Here is a 14,562-nt window from a genome sequence, read left to right as displayed (position 1 = left end):
ATCACTGTGGTATGATTCTTTTAATTCTTTGGGGAAGATCCCCAGCAGTGGAATAGCGGGGTCAAATGGGAATTCCAGGCCTAGTTCTTTGAGGTATCTCCATACTGATTTCCACAGTGCTTGCACCAGTCTACACTCCCACCAGCAGTGGAACAGGGTTCCTCTTTCCCCACAGCCCCACCAGCATTGGTTATTGGTTGATTTCATGATAACAGCCATTCTTTCTGGAGTGAAGTGGAATCTCAGCGTTGTTTTCATTTACATCTCTCGAATGACCAGTGATGTTGAACATTTTTTCATGTATTTATTTGCTATTTCTACTTCTTTGTGTGAGAAATGTCTGTTCATTTCAGATGCTCATTTTTGGATTGGGTCTTTAAATTTGGGAGATCTGATGTTTTTAAGTTCTTTATAGATTCAAGATAGTAGACCTTTGTCTGAGGAAGAGCAGGTGAAGATTTTTTCCCACACTGTGGGCTGTCTCTTCAAACTGCTGGGGGTTTCTCTTGCTGTGCAGAAGCCTTTTAATAAGAAGAGATCCCATTTGTTGATTGTTTGTGCTAGTTCATGGGCAACTGAGGTTTTGTTCATAAAATCTTTTCCTACACTGATGTCTTCAAGGGTTCTACCTAACCTCTGTTCCAACTGGCTCAGAGTTTCTATTTTAATATTTAGATCTTTAATCCATTTTGATTTTAGTTTAGTGCATAGTGAGAGATACAGGCCTAGTTTTATTCTTTGGCAAGTTGAAGCCCAATTTTTCCAGCACTGTTTATTTAAAGAGGCTATCTTTCCTCGAGTGAGGGTGTTTGGCTCCTTTGTCAAAGATGAGATGGCTGAGTGTGTCTGGCATTGTTTCTGCATCTTCTAATCTGTTCCGCTGGTCCTCAAGTCTGTTTCTTTGCCAGTACCATGCTGTTTTTATCACAGTAGCTTTGTAGTAGAGTTGTAGGTTGGGGATTGTGATACCCCCTGCCATGTCTCTGTTACCTAGAATTGCTTTTGCTATTCTGGGTCTCTTCTTGTTCCAAATGAATTTTTGGATTGTTTTCTCAAGGTCTATGAAGTATGCTGCTGGGATCTCAATTGGAATTGCATTAAATCTATATAGCAGTTTTGGAAGGATGGCCATTTTCACTCTATTAATCCTTCCTACCCAGGAGCAGGGGATGTCTGTCCATTTTCTGATATCATCTTCAATCTCTCTTTTCAGAGTGCCATAGTTTTCAGAGAAGAGGTCTTTGATTTCTTTCATTACGATGATTCCTAGGTATTTCAGTTTTTTGGATGGTATTGTGAAAGGAATTATTTGCCCTATTTCTCTCTCAGTGAATCTGTCATTGGTGTAGAGGAAAGCTATTGATTTTTGTGTGTTGACCTTGTAACCAGCTACTTGACTAAATTTGGTTATTAAGTCTAGAAGACTTTTGGTGGAGTTCTTGGGGTCTTCTATATAGAGTATCATGTCATCTGCAAATAATGACAATTTGACTTCATTACCTATCTTTATTCCTTTTATTTCTTTCTCTTGTCTAATTGCCGTGGGTAATATTTCCAGAACTATATTGAACAAGAGTGATGATAGTGGACATCCTTGTCTTGTTCCTGATTTTAGTGTGAAGGATTTCAGTTTTTGACCATTTAGTATGATATTGGCTGTTGGTTTTTCATAGATGGCTTCTATCAGTTTGAGGTAGAGACCATCTATTCCAATTTTTTGTAGGGTTTTTATCATAAATGCATGTTGGATTTTGTGAAATGCTTTTTCTGCGTCTGTGGAGACAATCATGTGGTTTTTGTCCTTGGCTCTATTGATATAGTGTATTACATTGATTGATTTTCATATATTGAACCATCCCTGCATCCCTGGGATGAATCCCACTTGATCAAGGTGTATGATCTTCTTGATGATCTTCCGCATTCTGTTTACCATTATCTTATTAAGGATTTTTGCATCTATGTTCATTAGTGAGATTGGCCTATATTTCTCTTTTTCAGTTGGATCTTTCTCTGCTTTGGGGATCAAGGTGATGTTTGCTTCCAGGAATGAATTTGGGAGTATTGCTTCCCTTTCAATTTCATGGAAGAGTTTAAACAGTAGTGGCAGCAGTTCCTCTCTAAATGTCTTGTAGAATTCAGCAGTGAAGCCATCAGGGCCTGGGCTTTTCTTAGTTGATAAGGTTTAATTACATTTTCAATTTCATTGGTTGATATTGGGTTGTTCAGAAGTTTTAGGTCTTCTACATTCAACTTTGCTAATTCATATGTTTCTAGGCATCTGTCCATTTCTTCTGTGTTGTCCATCTTATTGGCATATAGGTTCTGGAAGTAGGTATTGATGATCCTCTGGATTTCTGCTGGGTCTGTTTTAATTTCACCCTTTTCATTCCTAATTGTATGGATTTGGGTCTTTTCTTTCCTTTTTCTGACAAGGTTGGCTAAAGGTTTGTCAATTTTGTTGATTCTTTTGAAGAACCAACTCTTGACTTCATTGATTTTTTGGTATCATTCTCTTAGTCTCCATGGCATTGATTTCTCCTCTGATCTTTATAATTTCCTCCCTTGTATGAGCTTTGGGGTTGTCCTGCTCTTCTTTTTCTAGAAGCTTGAGGTTCAGCATCAGGTTGTTTAATTGGGCTCATTCTGTTTTCCTAATGTGCGTATTCACTGCTATTAATTTCCCTTATAAGACTGCTTTCATTGTGTCCCATAGATTCTGATATGTTGTATTGTCATTGTCATTGAATTGAAGGAACTGTCTGATTCCTTCTTTAATTTCCTCTGTGACCCATTGGTTATTCAAAACTGTGCTGTTCAATTTCCACGTGTTTATGAAATTTTTTGAGTTTCTTTTGCTATGGATCTCCAATTTCATCTCACTATGGTCTGATAATATACAGGGGATAACTTCAATTCCTTTGCACTTCCTTAAACATGTTCTATGTGTGAGTATGTGGTCTATTTTGGAGAATGACCCATGTGCAGCTGAGAAGAATGTGTATTCTGATTTTGTGGGGTGGAATACTCTGTAAACATCTGTTAAGTTCATTTGTTCAAGAGCTCGATTGAGTTCTAGTATTTAATTACTTATTTTTAGTCTAGTTGATCTATCTATTTGTGACAGTGGGGTGTTGAGGTTCCCCACTACAATTGTATTAGTGCATATACGACTTTTCATGTCCATTAGTATTTGTTTTATATAGTTGGGTGCATTAGTGTTTGGTGTATAGATATTTATGATTGTCATCTTTTCCTCTTGGATTCTTCCCTTTGAAAGGATGTAGTGTCCTTCTTCATCTCTCTTAATCAGTGTTGGTTTGAAATCTACTTGATCTGCAAAGAAGATAGCTACTCCTGTTGTTTTTCGGGTTCCTGTCGCATGGAGTATTGTTTTCCACCCTTTAACTTTCAGTCTATGAGTTTCCTTTTGAATTAAGTGCATTTCTTGTATGCAGCATATTGTTGGATTTTGCTTCTTGACCCATTCTGTCAGTCTATTTCTTTTGATTGGTGAATTGAGACCATTAACATTGATGGTTATAACTGAAATGTATTGACTTGTCATGGCCATGACTTTTTCTTTTTGTTGGGTTCTCCCTCTTTACATTTAATTTCTTGTCATGCCAGATGGGCTCATTCTGCTTTGCTTCCTGGGGTTGTGATCCTCAATGTCTGTTCCTAGGATATTGTGTAAAATTCTTTGGAGTGCTGGTTTGGTATTCACGAAGTTCCTAAGGTGCTCTTTGTCATGAAAGTATCTTATTTCTCCATCAATTTTGAAAGATAGTTTTACAGGGTACATCAATCTAGGTTGGAGGCTGTTTTCTTTTAGGGCTTGGAATATGTCACTCCAAGCTCTTCTTGCCTTGATGGTTTGTGTTGAGAAGTCTGCTGTGATTCTCATGGGGTTTCCTTTGTATGTGATTTATTTCTTTTCTCTGACTGCTTGGAGAACTTTGTTCTTCTGTTGTTTTTCTGGAATCTTAACAATTACATGTCTATGTGTAGATTTTTTTTGATCAAGGCTATTTGGAGTCCTATATGCCTCACTTATCTGTATGTCAAGTTCTTTTCATCTCCTTGGGAAGTTTTCTGCCATCACTTCTGTGAAGAGTTTTTTTATGTCATCTGCACTCTCTCCTCTTTCTTCATTGAGCCCAATCACTCTTATGTTATTCTTCTTTGCATCATCTAGCAGCTGCTGGATTGATTTCTCATGTTCCCTTATAATTTTGAAACAATTTTTCTTTTCCAGGTCACTAATTACAATCTTATCTTCTATATCTGAAATTCTGTCCTCACATTGGCTCATTCTGCTGTGTAGACTTTCAATGGAGTTTTTCATGTCCTGGAAATCTATTTGCATCTGTTTTATGGATTCCATTTGTTTCTTATGTTGGGATTCCATCATGTTCCTCAGCTCCTCTCTAGATTTATTAATCATGTCTTGCACTAGGGGCACAATTTCTCCTGTTATCTGAGAAATTATTTCTGATTTCATTTTTTCCAGATCCCCTTTTGTTGCCAGTTCAGTGGGTCCAGGTGGTTGAGTATCAGAGTGTTCCATCTCATTTCCCTTTGGGGTTGCTGTAGGTGATCTGGAAGTCTGGTTTTGAGACTTATTTATGTGTTTTCTCATTTTGACTGGGGCTGCGGGCTGTCAGCACCTGCACGGATTACCTCCTCTGAGCTGGGAGAGGTGGGACAGGGGCCGGGAGCAGCAGTAGGGATGGTGACCCAAAAGCCCTTTTCTGTGGGCTGGGAGCCACGGGAGGGATGGTGGCCAGGAAGCCCCTTCCTCTGGACCAGGAGCAGTGGGATGGCATCTCAGAAGCCCCTCCCTCTGGGCCAGGAGTGGTGGGAGGGATGGTGGCCTGGAAGCTTCTTCCTCTGGGCCAGGAGTGGCAGGACAGAAGGTGGCCCAAAAGCCCTTTCCTCTGGGCTGGGAGCAGCAGGACTCAGTACCTTGGTCTGGTGGTCTGGTGGTCTGGTGTCCTCTGCGTCTTTGTAGTGTGGAACCAGATGGCTGCCTGTCTGCAGCAGGGTGATTCAGTGTCTTCTGCGTGACTTGCGACCTCAGTAGCACGTGCACAGACCTGCCTGTGTGCAGTGGGCTGATTCAGTGTATTCCATGCAACTGGGGACCTCGGTAGGGCATGGGCAGACCTGCCTGTCTGCAGCGGGGTGATTCGGTGTTTTCCACATGACTCAGGACCTATCCCTTACATCTTAACCATGCTACTTAGTGTAGTAGCACTCACACCCTTCAGCCTAGTGTCCTTGATCCTAGCATGGCACCATGAATCAATCCCAACATCACACACTGTAGATCGAGACACATCAGAAAAGGCTCTTCATGAGGCTTTGGGGGAATATCTAGACACAGACCATAACAAGGGTAGAGATTATATTCCTTAGATAATAGCCTGAGCTTCCTTCTAAACCCTTAAAAACTCCTGGACAAGAGCCTTCTTGGGTATCCTGCTCAGAACCCCTTCAGGCTATCAAGTACCTTCCTTATGTTTATAGCTTTTAATGCCTTGCCTTTATATATTTTAAGTAAATTTTCTTGCACCCTGCCTCCTCCATCCATTTTTTCACAGTGACACATGACTCTGGCATTCTGATAAAAAATACCATGCTGTTTTTATCACTGTAGCTTTGTAGTATAATTTGAAATCAGGTATTGTGATGCCTCCTACTTTGCTTTTGTTGCTCAGAATTGCTTTTGCTACTCTGATTCTCTTCTGGTTCCATACGAATTTTAGAATTGATTTTCCTAATTCTGTAAGAAATGCTGGAGGAATTTTGATTGGGGTTGTGTTAAATCTATATGTCACTTTTGGAAATATGGGTATTTTGACAATATTAATTCTGCCCATCCAGGAACAGGGGATATCTTTCCATTTGCAGATGTCCTCTTCAATCTCCCTGTTCAAAGCACTACAGTTTTCATTGTAGAAGTCTTTCACTTCCATGGTTAGGTTGGACTGACTTTTCTGGCACACTTTATAAATTTGATATTAGTTAATCCAAGGAACTCTGAACTTAGTTCTCAAATGAGGGCTTCCTGGAATCCTAGCCTTCATCACCTGGTCTATGATCCCATTGGAAAAGCAAGAATCCCCAGGAAGACCACAGGTCAGAAGGTGACCTCAAATAAACAAACAAGAGACAAACACTGAACTCCTGTGGGGATACACACTGTATATCATCCATCAGACTCTGCACTTCTGCACACCTTTATAAGCCTGATTCTGGTTACTTGTGCTTATGAATAACTTTTCAAAGATGTTTGTATAGTGAGGATAAATTTTTCCCCTGCAGAACACAGGCATATTTGTTTGCAAAAAATATGATAAAGATATTTTTCTCTGGACAAAAATTTGACAAGCTTACTTACTGGTATCCCACTTAAAGGACTGGGGTTTCCTAAACATGGAGCTTCTTAAGTCTAAAACAAAACCCTGTCATGAACAGAATCTGCCAAATCTTGTCTCTATGTCCCACCATGAGATGTCATGTGGAAGGGTATCTGATATAAACATGAAGTTTTGATTGTTTACTGTGCTGTAAGTAACAAAATCCTTTGTGTCTGATGTAGGAGTTTCAGGCCTTCTGCCAGCATCAAGGAGCTGTGTCATGCTAACCTGTTGGCTTGTGAGCAGGATAAAATTCAAGACCCATCACAATACTGACAAATCCCAAAGCAGCCAACACATCTGTACAAGTATGGACACTGTTACTGTCTTTTAACGAAGGAAAATAGAAAGAATGTGGTAACTATTAATAGGCGTGTTGTTAAAGTAATTGTGATTCATTTATGCAATAGAACATCATGCATCTTTGAAAATTGCCATAGATATTTAGATATTGACTTGGAAAGAAATTCAAGACACTTTGAGTTAACAAATAAATTATATAAAATCATATATATTACATAGACAAGAAATTTAAAGCGTATACCTAAAGCTTATTTATCTTGAAGAATTTTGGCAGAACTACTGATTCTATTCTTAATATTTTTTTTTATTTTTTCATTATGATATCACTTCTTTACTTTCACACTGCAAACATAATAAAAACAACTTGTAAGAATATATTTTTCAATAATCTTAATAAAGGATAAGGGTAAGCTCAGAATAAAGTTACCAGAAATAAGGACTATATTTCTCAGCTCTTTCCATGCAAGGAATTATTATCATATGACCAACTTCTGGTTAAATAAACATAAATAGATGCATTGTGTGCATCTTCTATTGAGTATTGTTAAAGGGATAAAGCATATTGTTCTTTGCCCCTTTTTTCTTCTAGGAATGCAGACTTGATGGCTGGAGCACAAACAGCTAACTGGGACTATGACACAAAAAGCCACATGTTGAGAATCCTGGAATACAAATGTTCAGAGGAATCTGTTTTCCTAATATCATGCAGTGCTATCCCAACCTGACAGTTTCTAAAATAGAATCCCTTATTTTGGATTTGGGATAGTTTGAAGCTGAACTATACCCTAAAATTAGGAGAACAAAGAATCAGAAACCTTGGTCACCGAGAAAATACTGACACTATGAACATCAATAAAGATATCATAACTAGTGCAAGCCTTCAAAAAGAGAAGATGAATAAATACTCCATAAAAATTTCTGAAGTGCTAGCAGGATCCTGAGGATTCTATCACTCTTACAGAAAACTAAATTTCCTGCTGATAACATGACAACTTAAGTTGGAAAGACTGCTTTTGAAGCTGTCTTCCAGAATGCAGGAAGTGAATCACACCTCTGCATTCATGAAACAAGTTGCTTTAACTTCCTAAAAGACCAGAAAATTAATACAGAATGGAAGAAACTACTTCCAGGGAAAGGAAATTTAACTAAGAGAACTTTAAAAGTTACTTTCCTATCTTTCGTTTTCCATTTGGAATTTTCTGAATGGCTATTATACCATTCTAAAAAGAATCTACAGAAAATCAATAAACGGAAAAGTTCAATGTAGTATAATGTAACTGAAGTTGGAAATATATAATATTGTACTGAACTGAACTAATCCTACAAGATACTTTTTCTTGTTACAACTACATTAATACATTAGTGTACTCTTGTACTTTTTGTTATAAAGTCAAGTCATTTTTGTGCAGCAGGACATGAGAAAATTTGATTTTAAGTCTCATTTCTTATTTCCTTTAACCGAAATGAGTATCAGGCAAAGGATCTAGACAACCACCCTGAGAAATCATAATTCATCTACAATGAATTCTTGGTGTATACAATCAGGAATTAGTGAACGTATAAAACAATACTATAGCAAAGTTCTTTATAGATCATTAAATATTGCAAGTGTTATGCAGTGTTTAACAATAGTGTCATTCTTCAGTGCATATATTTCCTAAGTCTTTGAAATTGAGAGATCTGCTCTTAAATTTCGGAGAATTTTTCTTTGAATTTGGGAGTTGTTATATTTAACTTGCTTCTAAAATCAGCATGCTTGCCAATTTAATCCATGTGTGAATGATTAATTAGAAATTCAAATGGTCTGAGTTAAATACTATTTCTTTTCTCTTTTGTCATATGTCAATAACACCTCTCAAAACATTCAGAAAACCTCATAGTACTAGGTTCAAAATACCCACTTCTTTACCAATTAGTCTAGCTGTGCAGTCAGGCACATACATCTCAAGATTGTCCAAGGCCACTCAGCTCAGCACCATGTCCTTAGATACAAAATAGGCCAGAGAAGCCAGAGTTTACCTGGCCATCTAGCGAGATAAGTCAGGACCCATATCAGCAGTCCTCCTTTTGGAGCTGACAGTGGAGAAATCACAAGAATAAAATAAATTTTGCATAAGGTATAGTTGTCTTTGATCATGGTGATCTCTGGTGTCTCTGATAGGCCAGACAGGATAAACATCCAGAAGCTTTATTCTGGCAAAAAAAGCTAGAAAAGTCAATATGCACAATTCAAAATATGCAGTTATTAAATCATGATTATTGCTGGAAGCATCCAAAAGTTCAGCTCATGTAATTAAAGGAGTAGTTTTCCAGGACCTGGAAAGTTAACAGAAAATGATAGGCAAACCAGGTGCTGGAGACAGATATTCTCCAGAAAGCTACAAGAGATTGCCACTGAGACAAGGGTAGATACTCATTGGAACTTGGGTGATAAAAGCTGAAGAATTCTACTAGAGAGACTTCAGCACCAAAATCAACTGGGAAATAATGAAAGACCCCTGGTAGAAATTAAATTTTGGGACTTGGGATCAAATATGGAAACTTAATGATTTTAGCATTTCAAGAAGAAAAATGAAAAAAATGATTATGAAAAAAGTAGGAAGTGGAAAAGAACAGGAATAGGAATGGGTGAGGGAGATAAAGAGGAGAAATACCTAATAAAACTTTATTTTATGCAAGGAACTATTGTAGGTATTTTACCTACATTCTTTCATTGAATACTTACAACCCCATTGCAGTGGGTTGAATGGTGGCCTCCAAAGACATATATCATGTCCTAATTCCCACAACTATGAGTGTTACCTCATTTAGAAATAAAAGTTTTTGCAGATATAGTTAAGTACTTGTATTTTTTTATTCATTAAGCTTATTGGTACATTTTAGGTATACAATATGATGACATTCATCATTAGGAATCTGTAGCCTTACATGATATAGCTTTTTTTTTTGCTTAAATTCTTTTATTGGTATGTTATAGATATACAATACATTTACATTTATCATTGGGTGCTTGTACCTGTACATGATGTATCTGGTTCTTATTTTACATGATATATCTTGATTCTTATTTGTTCCATATTCCCCTGCCTTCTCTTCAACCCCTCTACCCCTCCCCATTTACAAAGACTTTATTTCTGTTTCTTCCTTTTCTCATATAAGTACTTGTATCTTGAAGCAAGATTATCCTGGATTATGTGATGAAACTTAAATCCAATGGCAAGTGTATTTTTAAGGGTCACACATAGAAGCAGCCAACAGAAGAGGAGGAACAAATGTATCAGTGGAGGCAGAGATTGGAGTGATACAGCCACAAGACGAAAAACAAGTCCACATGACCAGAAACTAGAAGTAAAGAATGAATAAGAATCTCCCCTAGACCCTCTGAAGAGAGTCTCTACCATCACCTATATTTTGGACTTCTGGTACCTAGAAACGTGACCATAAGTTTTGTGCCTTGTATTACTCAGTTTTCCACCACTGAGACAAAATGTCTGACAACTGAAACTTAAAGAGAGGTTTATTTTTCATTTATAATTTCAGAGGTTTCAGTCCATGGTTGGTTGGCTTCAAGGCAGAAATATCACAGCAGAGGATGGAAAAGAAACATTGCTGAATTTGTGGCATCCAGGAAGCAGAGAGCAGGGGAAGAGCCAGAGAGGAACTGGCCACACAAAATTTAATCTCTAAAGTCAGGTGTGCCACCATGACCCACCCAGACACACCTAGAAATGCTTTATTAAACCCCAGGGAACAATCAAGATTGACCATCACACGGTCATTTGTTAAGGCAGCCTCAGAAAGCTAATACACCTATGAAGTAGATGAAATCATTATCCACATTTTATAGATGAAGAAATGTGAACTCAGAAAACCTGAGAGAGATCTCAAGGTTGCCTATCTCTCAAGTGTCAGGGCAAGAAGAAGGGGAATCCAGGTAGTCTGGTTCCTGAGGTCATATTCTCAACCCCTGTGATAAATCATCAATTCACAAAAGCACAAGAATTATTCAGTGTCTCATGTCATTATAAAACAAAGCTGGAACTGCTGCTATCAAAGGTCAGAAAACAAGGCAGGCTGAAGTTTACAAGCTATCATGACTTTAGCTGTGAGAATGTGGAAAATTGGAGTTGAAGAAATGATGTAGGTGAGACTTGTTGTAAGAGAGTAACTGCTCCAATAATCATCCTATGCTCTGATGTCATCCTATCTGGCTAAGATAATTGAAGAAAACTTAAAATACATAAGCATGATTTTAGTAATATAAAGCTAGAAAGTATAAAAATATAAGTCAAATAATTTTTTTAAATACCAAAAGTATAAAATGATTATAGAGATTTATCATTTCCTTTGTCAGAAGTGCAATTTATCTCAATATTACTGAATAGACTCAGGAAGAGATAAAAATATCTATGTCACTTTTGAATCTAAAATAGAAGTGAAGATAGGGATTAAAATGTTATACTAGAATCAAAGCAGTTGGGCTTGGGTTTATGGAAACCAACAGCACAGATACCAAACTCTGCATCTAAGATTTAGGTATCAAGCAATAAAGCTCAGAGTGATATCATGAGATCCACATGTAACTCCACCTTCATCAGTTATCCAGTACCTGGAGATTATTTTCTTCTATTTATTTCTCAGTATGCCCTAGGTTAGCTACCCTACCTTCTCTTCTCTTGAGGTATTCATCCATGAGCCAGAGTGGGCTATGGTTATTGGTAAATAGGTAATAAAACAGCTTCCTACCATGAAATAAATCCTCTTTGTAGTGTTTGTCAGTGTCCATGGCATAAATACTACCATCATGGCAAATTTCAAGCTACCAAAGTTCTATTACCAGATCTGAAGTAAGAAAGAGATGTGTAATGGCCACCATTAATATCGTATTCATACCATATAGGTAGACTGGGCATGAACAGCCACAAGAATATAAATAATAGTAAAATTCAGTAATAATTTGGAAATGAAGTTTTGAGTGTTTATTATTTTTAAAAATTTATTTTAAAAGTTAATGGTTATACAATATAAGTTTTAATAATAGCTTTAATAACAGACCAACAAAATTCCTGAAAATATACCAATCTCCTCTACCCAGCAATGGGATATGGACACATGTTCTTAATCCAGTCTATCTTTGAATTCATGTTTCTACTCAGTGATTTTGGAGTAATTCACCATTCCATGTCTGTGTCCCTTGTAGCCCCAATATTTATTCTGAAAATTACTTTCACTCTTTATTCTCTAAAATGTGATTGACACAATGTTATGCAAATAGTAGATGTTTATGAATGCTTATGTATAATGGAATGTTTTATATTAATATACCTTATACAACTAAAACTTGAATATGAGACTACCTTTATTTTAAAAAGTGATGTAGCCCCCTGACCCTTGGAATTCTTTTCTGACCATCTGTCTTCACAGACGTTCTTCTCTGTGATTCATACACCACATCTCCCTTTTTTTCTCCCTATTTTTGCCTAAAAATTTCTTTAATAATACAAGATATATTTGTTATCAGTGTTCTCCAGTTACCTCTACAGCATGCCCCACAACCCTCAAACTTTCACATCTCAAGAAGTCAATTGAGGTTTTTGTTTTGTTTTTATTTACTTGTTTGCTATAAATGATTTTCCTGTTTCCCAAGAGGGCTTTTGAAGCTATTTGGTAAATTAATGCTACTGATGTGGCAGCACATCAACAAGCAAAGATAATGTCACAGATTGGTTTAGCATAGCTGCTGCCTCAGCATCCCTTTTGTGGGCCTGATATAACTTGTTTAAATCCCAATAATAGCCCATTAGCTTTGACCTATATAATGGCTGGGCGTGGTGATACACACTTTTAATCCTAGCTACTGGGGAAGTTGAGGCTGGAGGATCATGAGTTCAAAGTCAGCCTGAGTAATTAAGGGTAGCCTATCTCAAAATAAAAACCATACAAAGCTGGGGATGGAGCTCAGTGGTAGAACATCCATGGGTGTCTCCCTCCCTGCTTGGTAATTTACCATCCAGGTCACTTGTTCCTCATCTCATTGAACTGAAGCCTAACACGTTCCACAGCTGTTGACCATCTTAAAACCTAACAATCACCAGAGGAATCATATAAAAAGAATCTACCCCCTTCCCACGTATTTTCAACCAATCCACAGCCTATGGAAAAGCCTCAGGAGTAACATGCATGAATGTTAATAAGGGTTTGGCCACATGTTTCCTTGTTTCTCCCACCACCCACCCACTGGTTAAGCTCCCTGCTGTATCCAAACTTTCCAGCGACACTGGAACCTTTCTGCTATCTGCTAGTAATATCTTCTGTTCTTTGAATTTTGGTTTCACTATCTCACTGTGTCTCTTCCACCTGACGCACACAAACAGACCCAGGGTCCCCTATAGTGCAGCTATTTTGGCTTATCACCACTCTCAGCAGAGTCCTCCAGACCAAATTAGCAAGAAACCACAAAGATGGAAATCACAACAGATAAGGAGAAAATTATTATCAGAAACTATGACAAATTGGTCCATTACAGATCTTCACAACCCAGCAGCAGTTAATAGCTTCATGATTCACAGATGCTAGGGCATAGCAGAAGGTGGCTGAGTTTGTGTCTGCATCAGGATCCAGAACTTCAGGAACTGACCACAAAATGACAAGATTTTCAGGCAAGTTCCAGTTATGCTCCATCTTAAGGCAGAAACTATCACAAATTAAGGAAAACCCCCAAGCTACAGTTAAGCAAAATCAAAGGACTGAAAATAAATGTGCAAGCTTTGAAAACAGAGTGATAACTTGTCTCTACTCCATTGTTACGTGATCGAGAAGTCTGGGATTATGCCATTTTCTTCATGTCACTTATACTGCTTACTACAGATTGTTATCTAATAACTCTGCATTTTAATGTGTGGGTAGAGTGGTTAAATCATACTATATTCAGAGCAGCTGTGCCTCCCCCAATGTTGCTGAACCACTCAACTTCAGGAGATGTTTACTCAATATGTGAGTCATCAATGTGATGGCATGAAGCCATTTATCACATTAAACAGTCTTAAAACCACAAAGTCATAGCACATACAATTTAAATTCCCCTTCCCAAAACAAATCTCCATATCTCTGTGACAAAATTGATAATATTTCTGATGTCAGAGTACAAGAAACTTAGAGAAATCCTGTATTACGTTAAAGTAGCTCATTACTTAGGAATCAACCCACATTCTTATTCTCCACATTGTAATTTCAGTCATGCTCATGAATGTCACTGGGATAACACCAATTTTATATCAAAGATAAATTAGCCCTCAAGACATGTGCATGTACATTCATGTAATCACAGAGTATTACAGAATATAAGCATATTACCTCACTCCTGTGAAAATAATCCTGTCTTATTGTATCACATATAAGAGAAGAGCATAGTATATTAGACATGGCAAAATAGGTATATTAGTTTGAAATCCATTTCAGGTAAAATTCCCACTTTACTATGCTTGGTTAGTTATCAAAATTACTACAGTGTAGTCAAACATCAAAAGTTTATTTCTAAGCTACACACAGGGGAGATAGTTGTTTACTGGGCCTTTTCATATTTGCTTACATAAAGCAGATGTTTAATGCCTCCTCTTTTTACAAATAATATATCTCTGTCTCTTTGGTACTGTTACACCAACAGAAGCACATTGTGGACTAAAATTCTGTGTTTCTAAGAGTGAAAATATATTCGCACCCATATGGATCTAGTTTTCTTTGGGTGTACTTGAATTTGGTAGGGCTTCTTAGTGAAATGTAATGTTACCTAAAATGTACTCTTCATGATAAATGTTCCTCTAAAATGCATTCTTTCTAA

The sequence above is a fragment of the Heterocephalus glaber genome, unplaced genomic scaffold (genome assembly GCF_053883595.1).
Source record: "Heterocephalus glaber isolate CG9 unplaced genomic scaffold, H.glaber_assembly_v1.0 deba00001472, whole genome shotgun sequence".
NCBI lineage: Eukaryota > Metazoa > Chordata > Mammalia > Rodentia > Bathyergidae > Heterocephalus > Heterocephalus glaber.
This window is presented reverse-complemented; position numbering follows the sequence as displayed.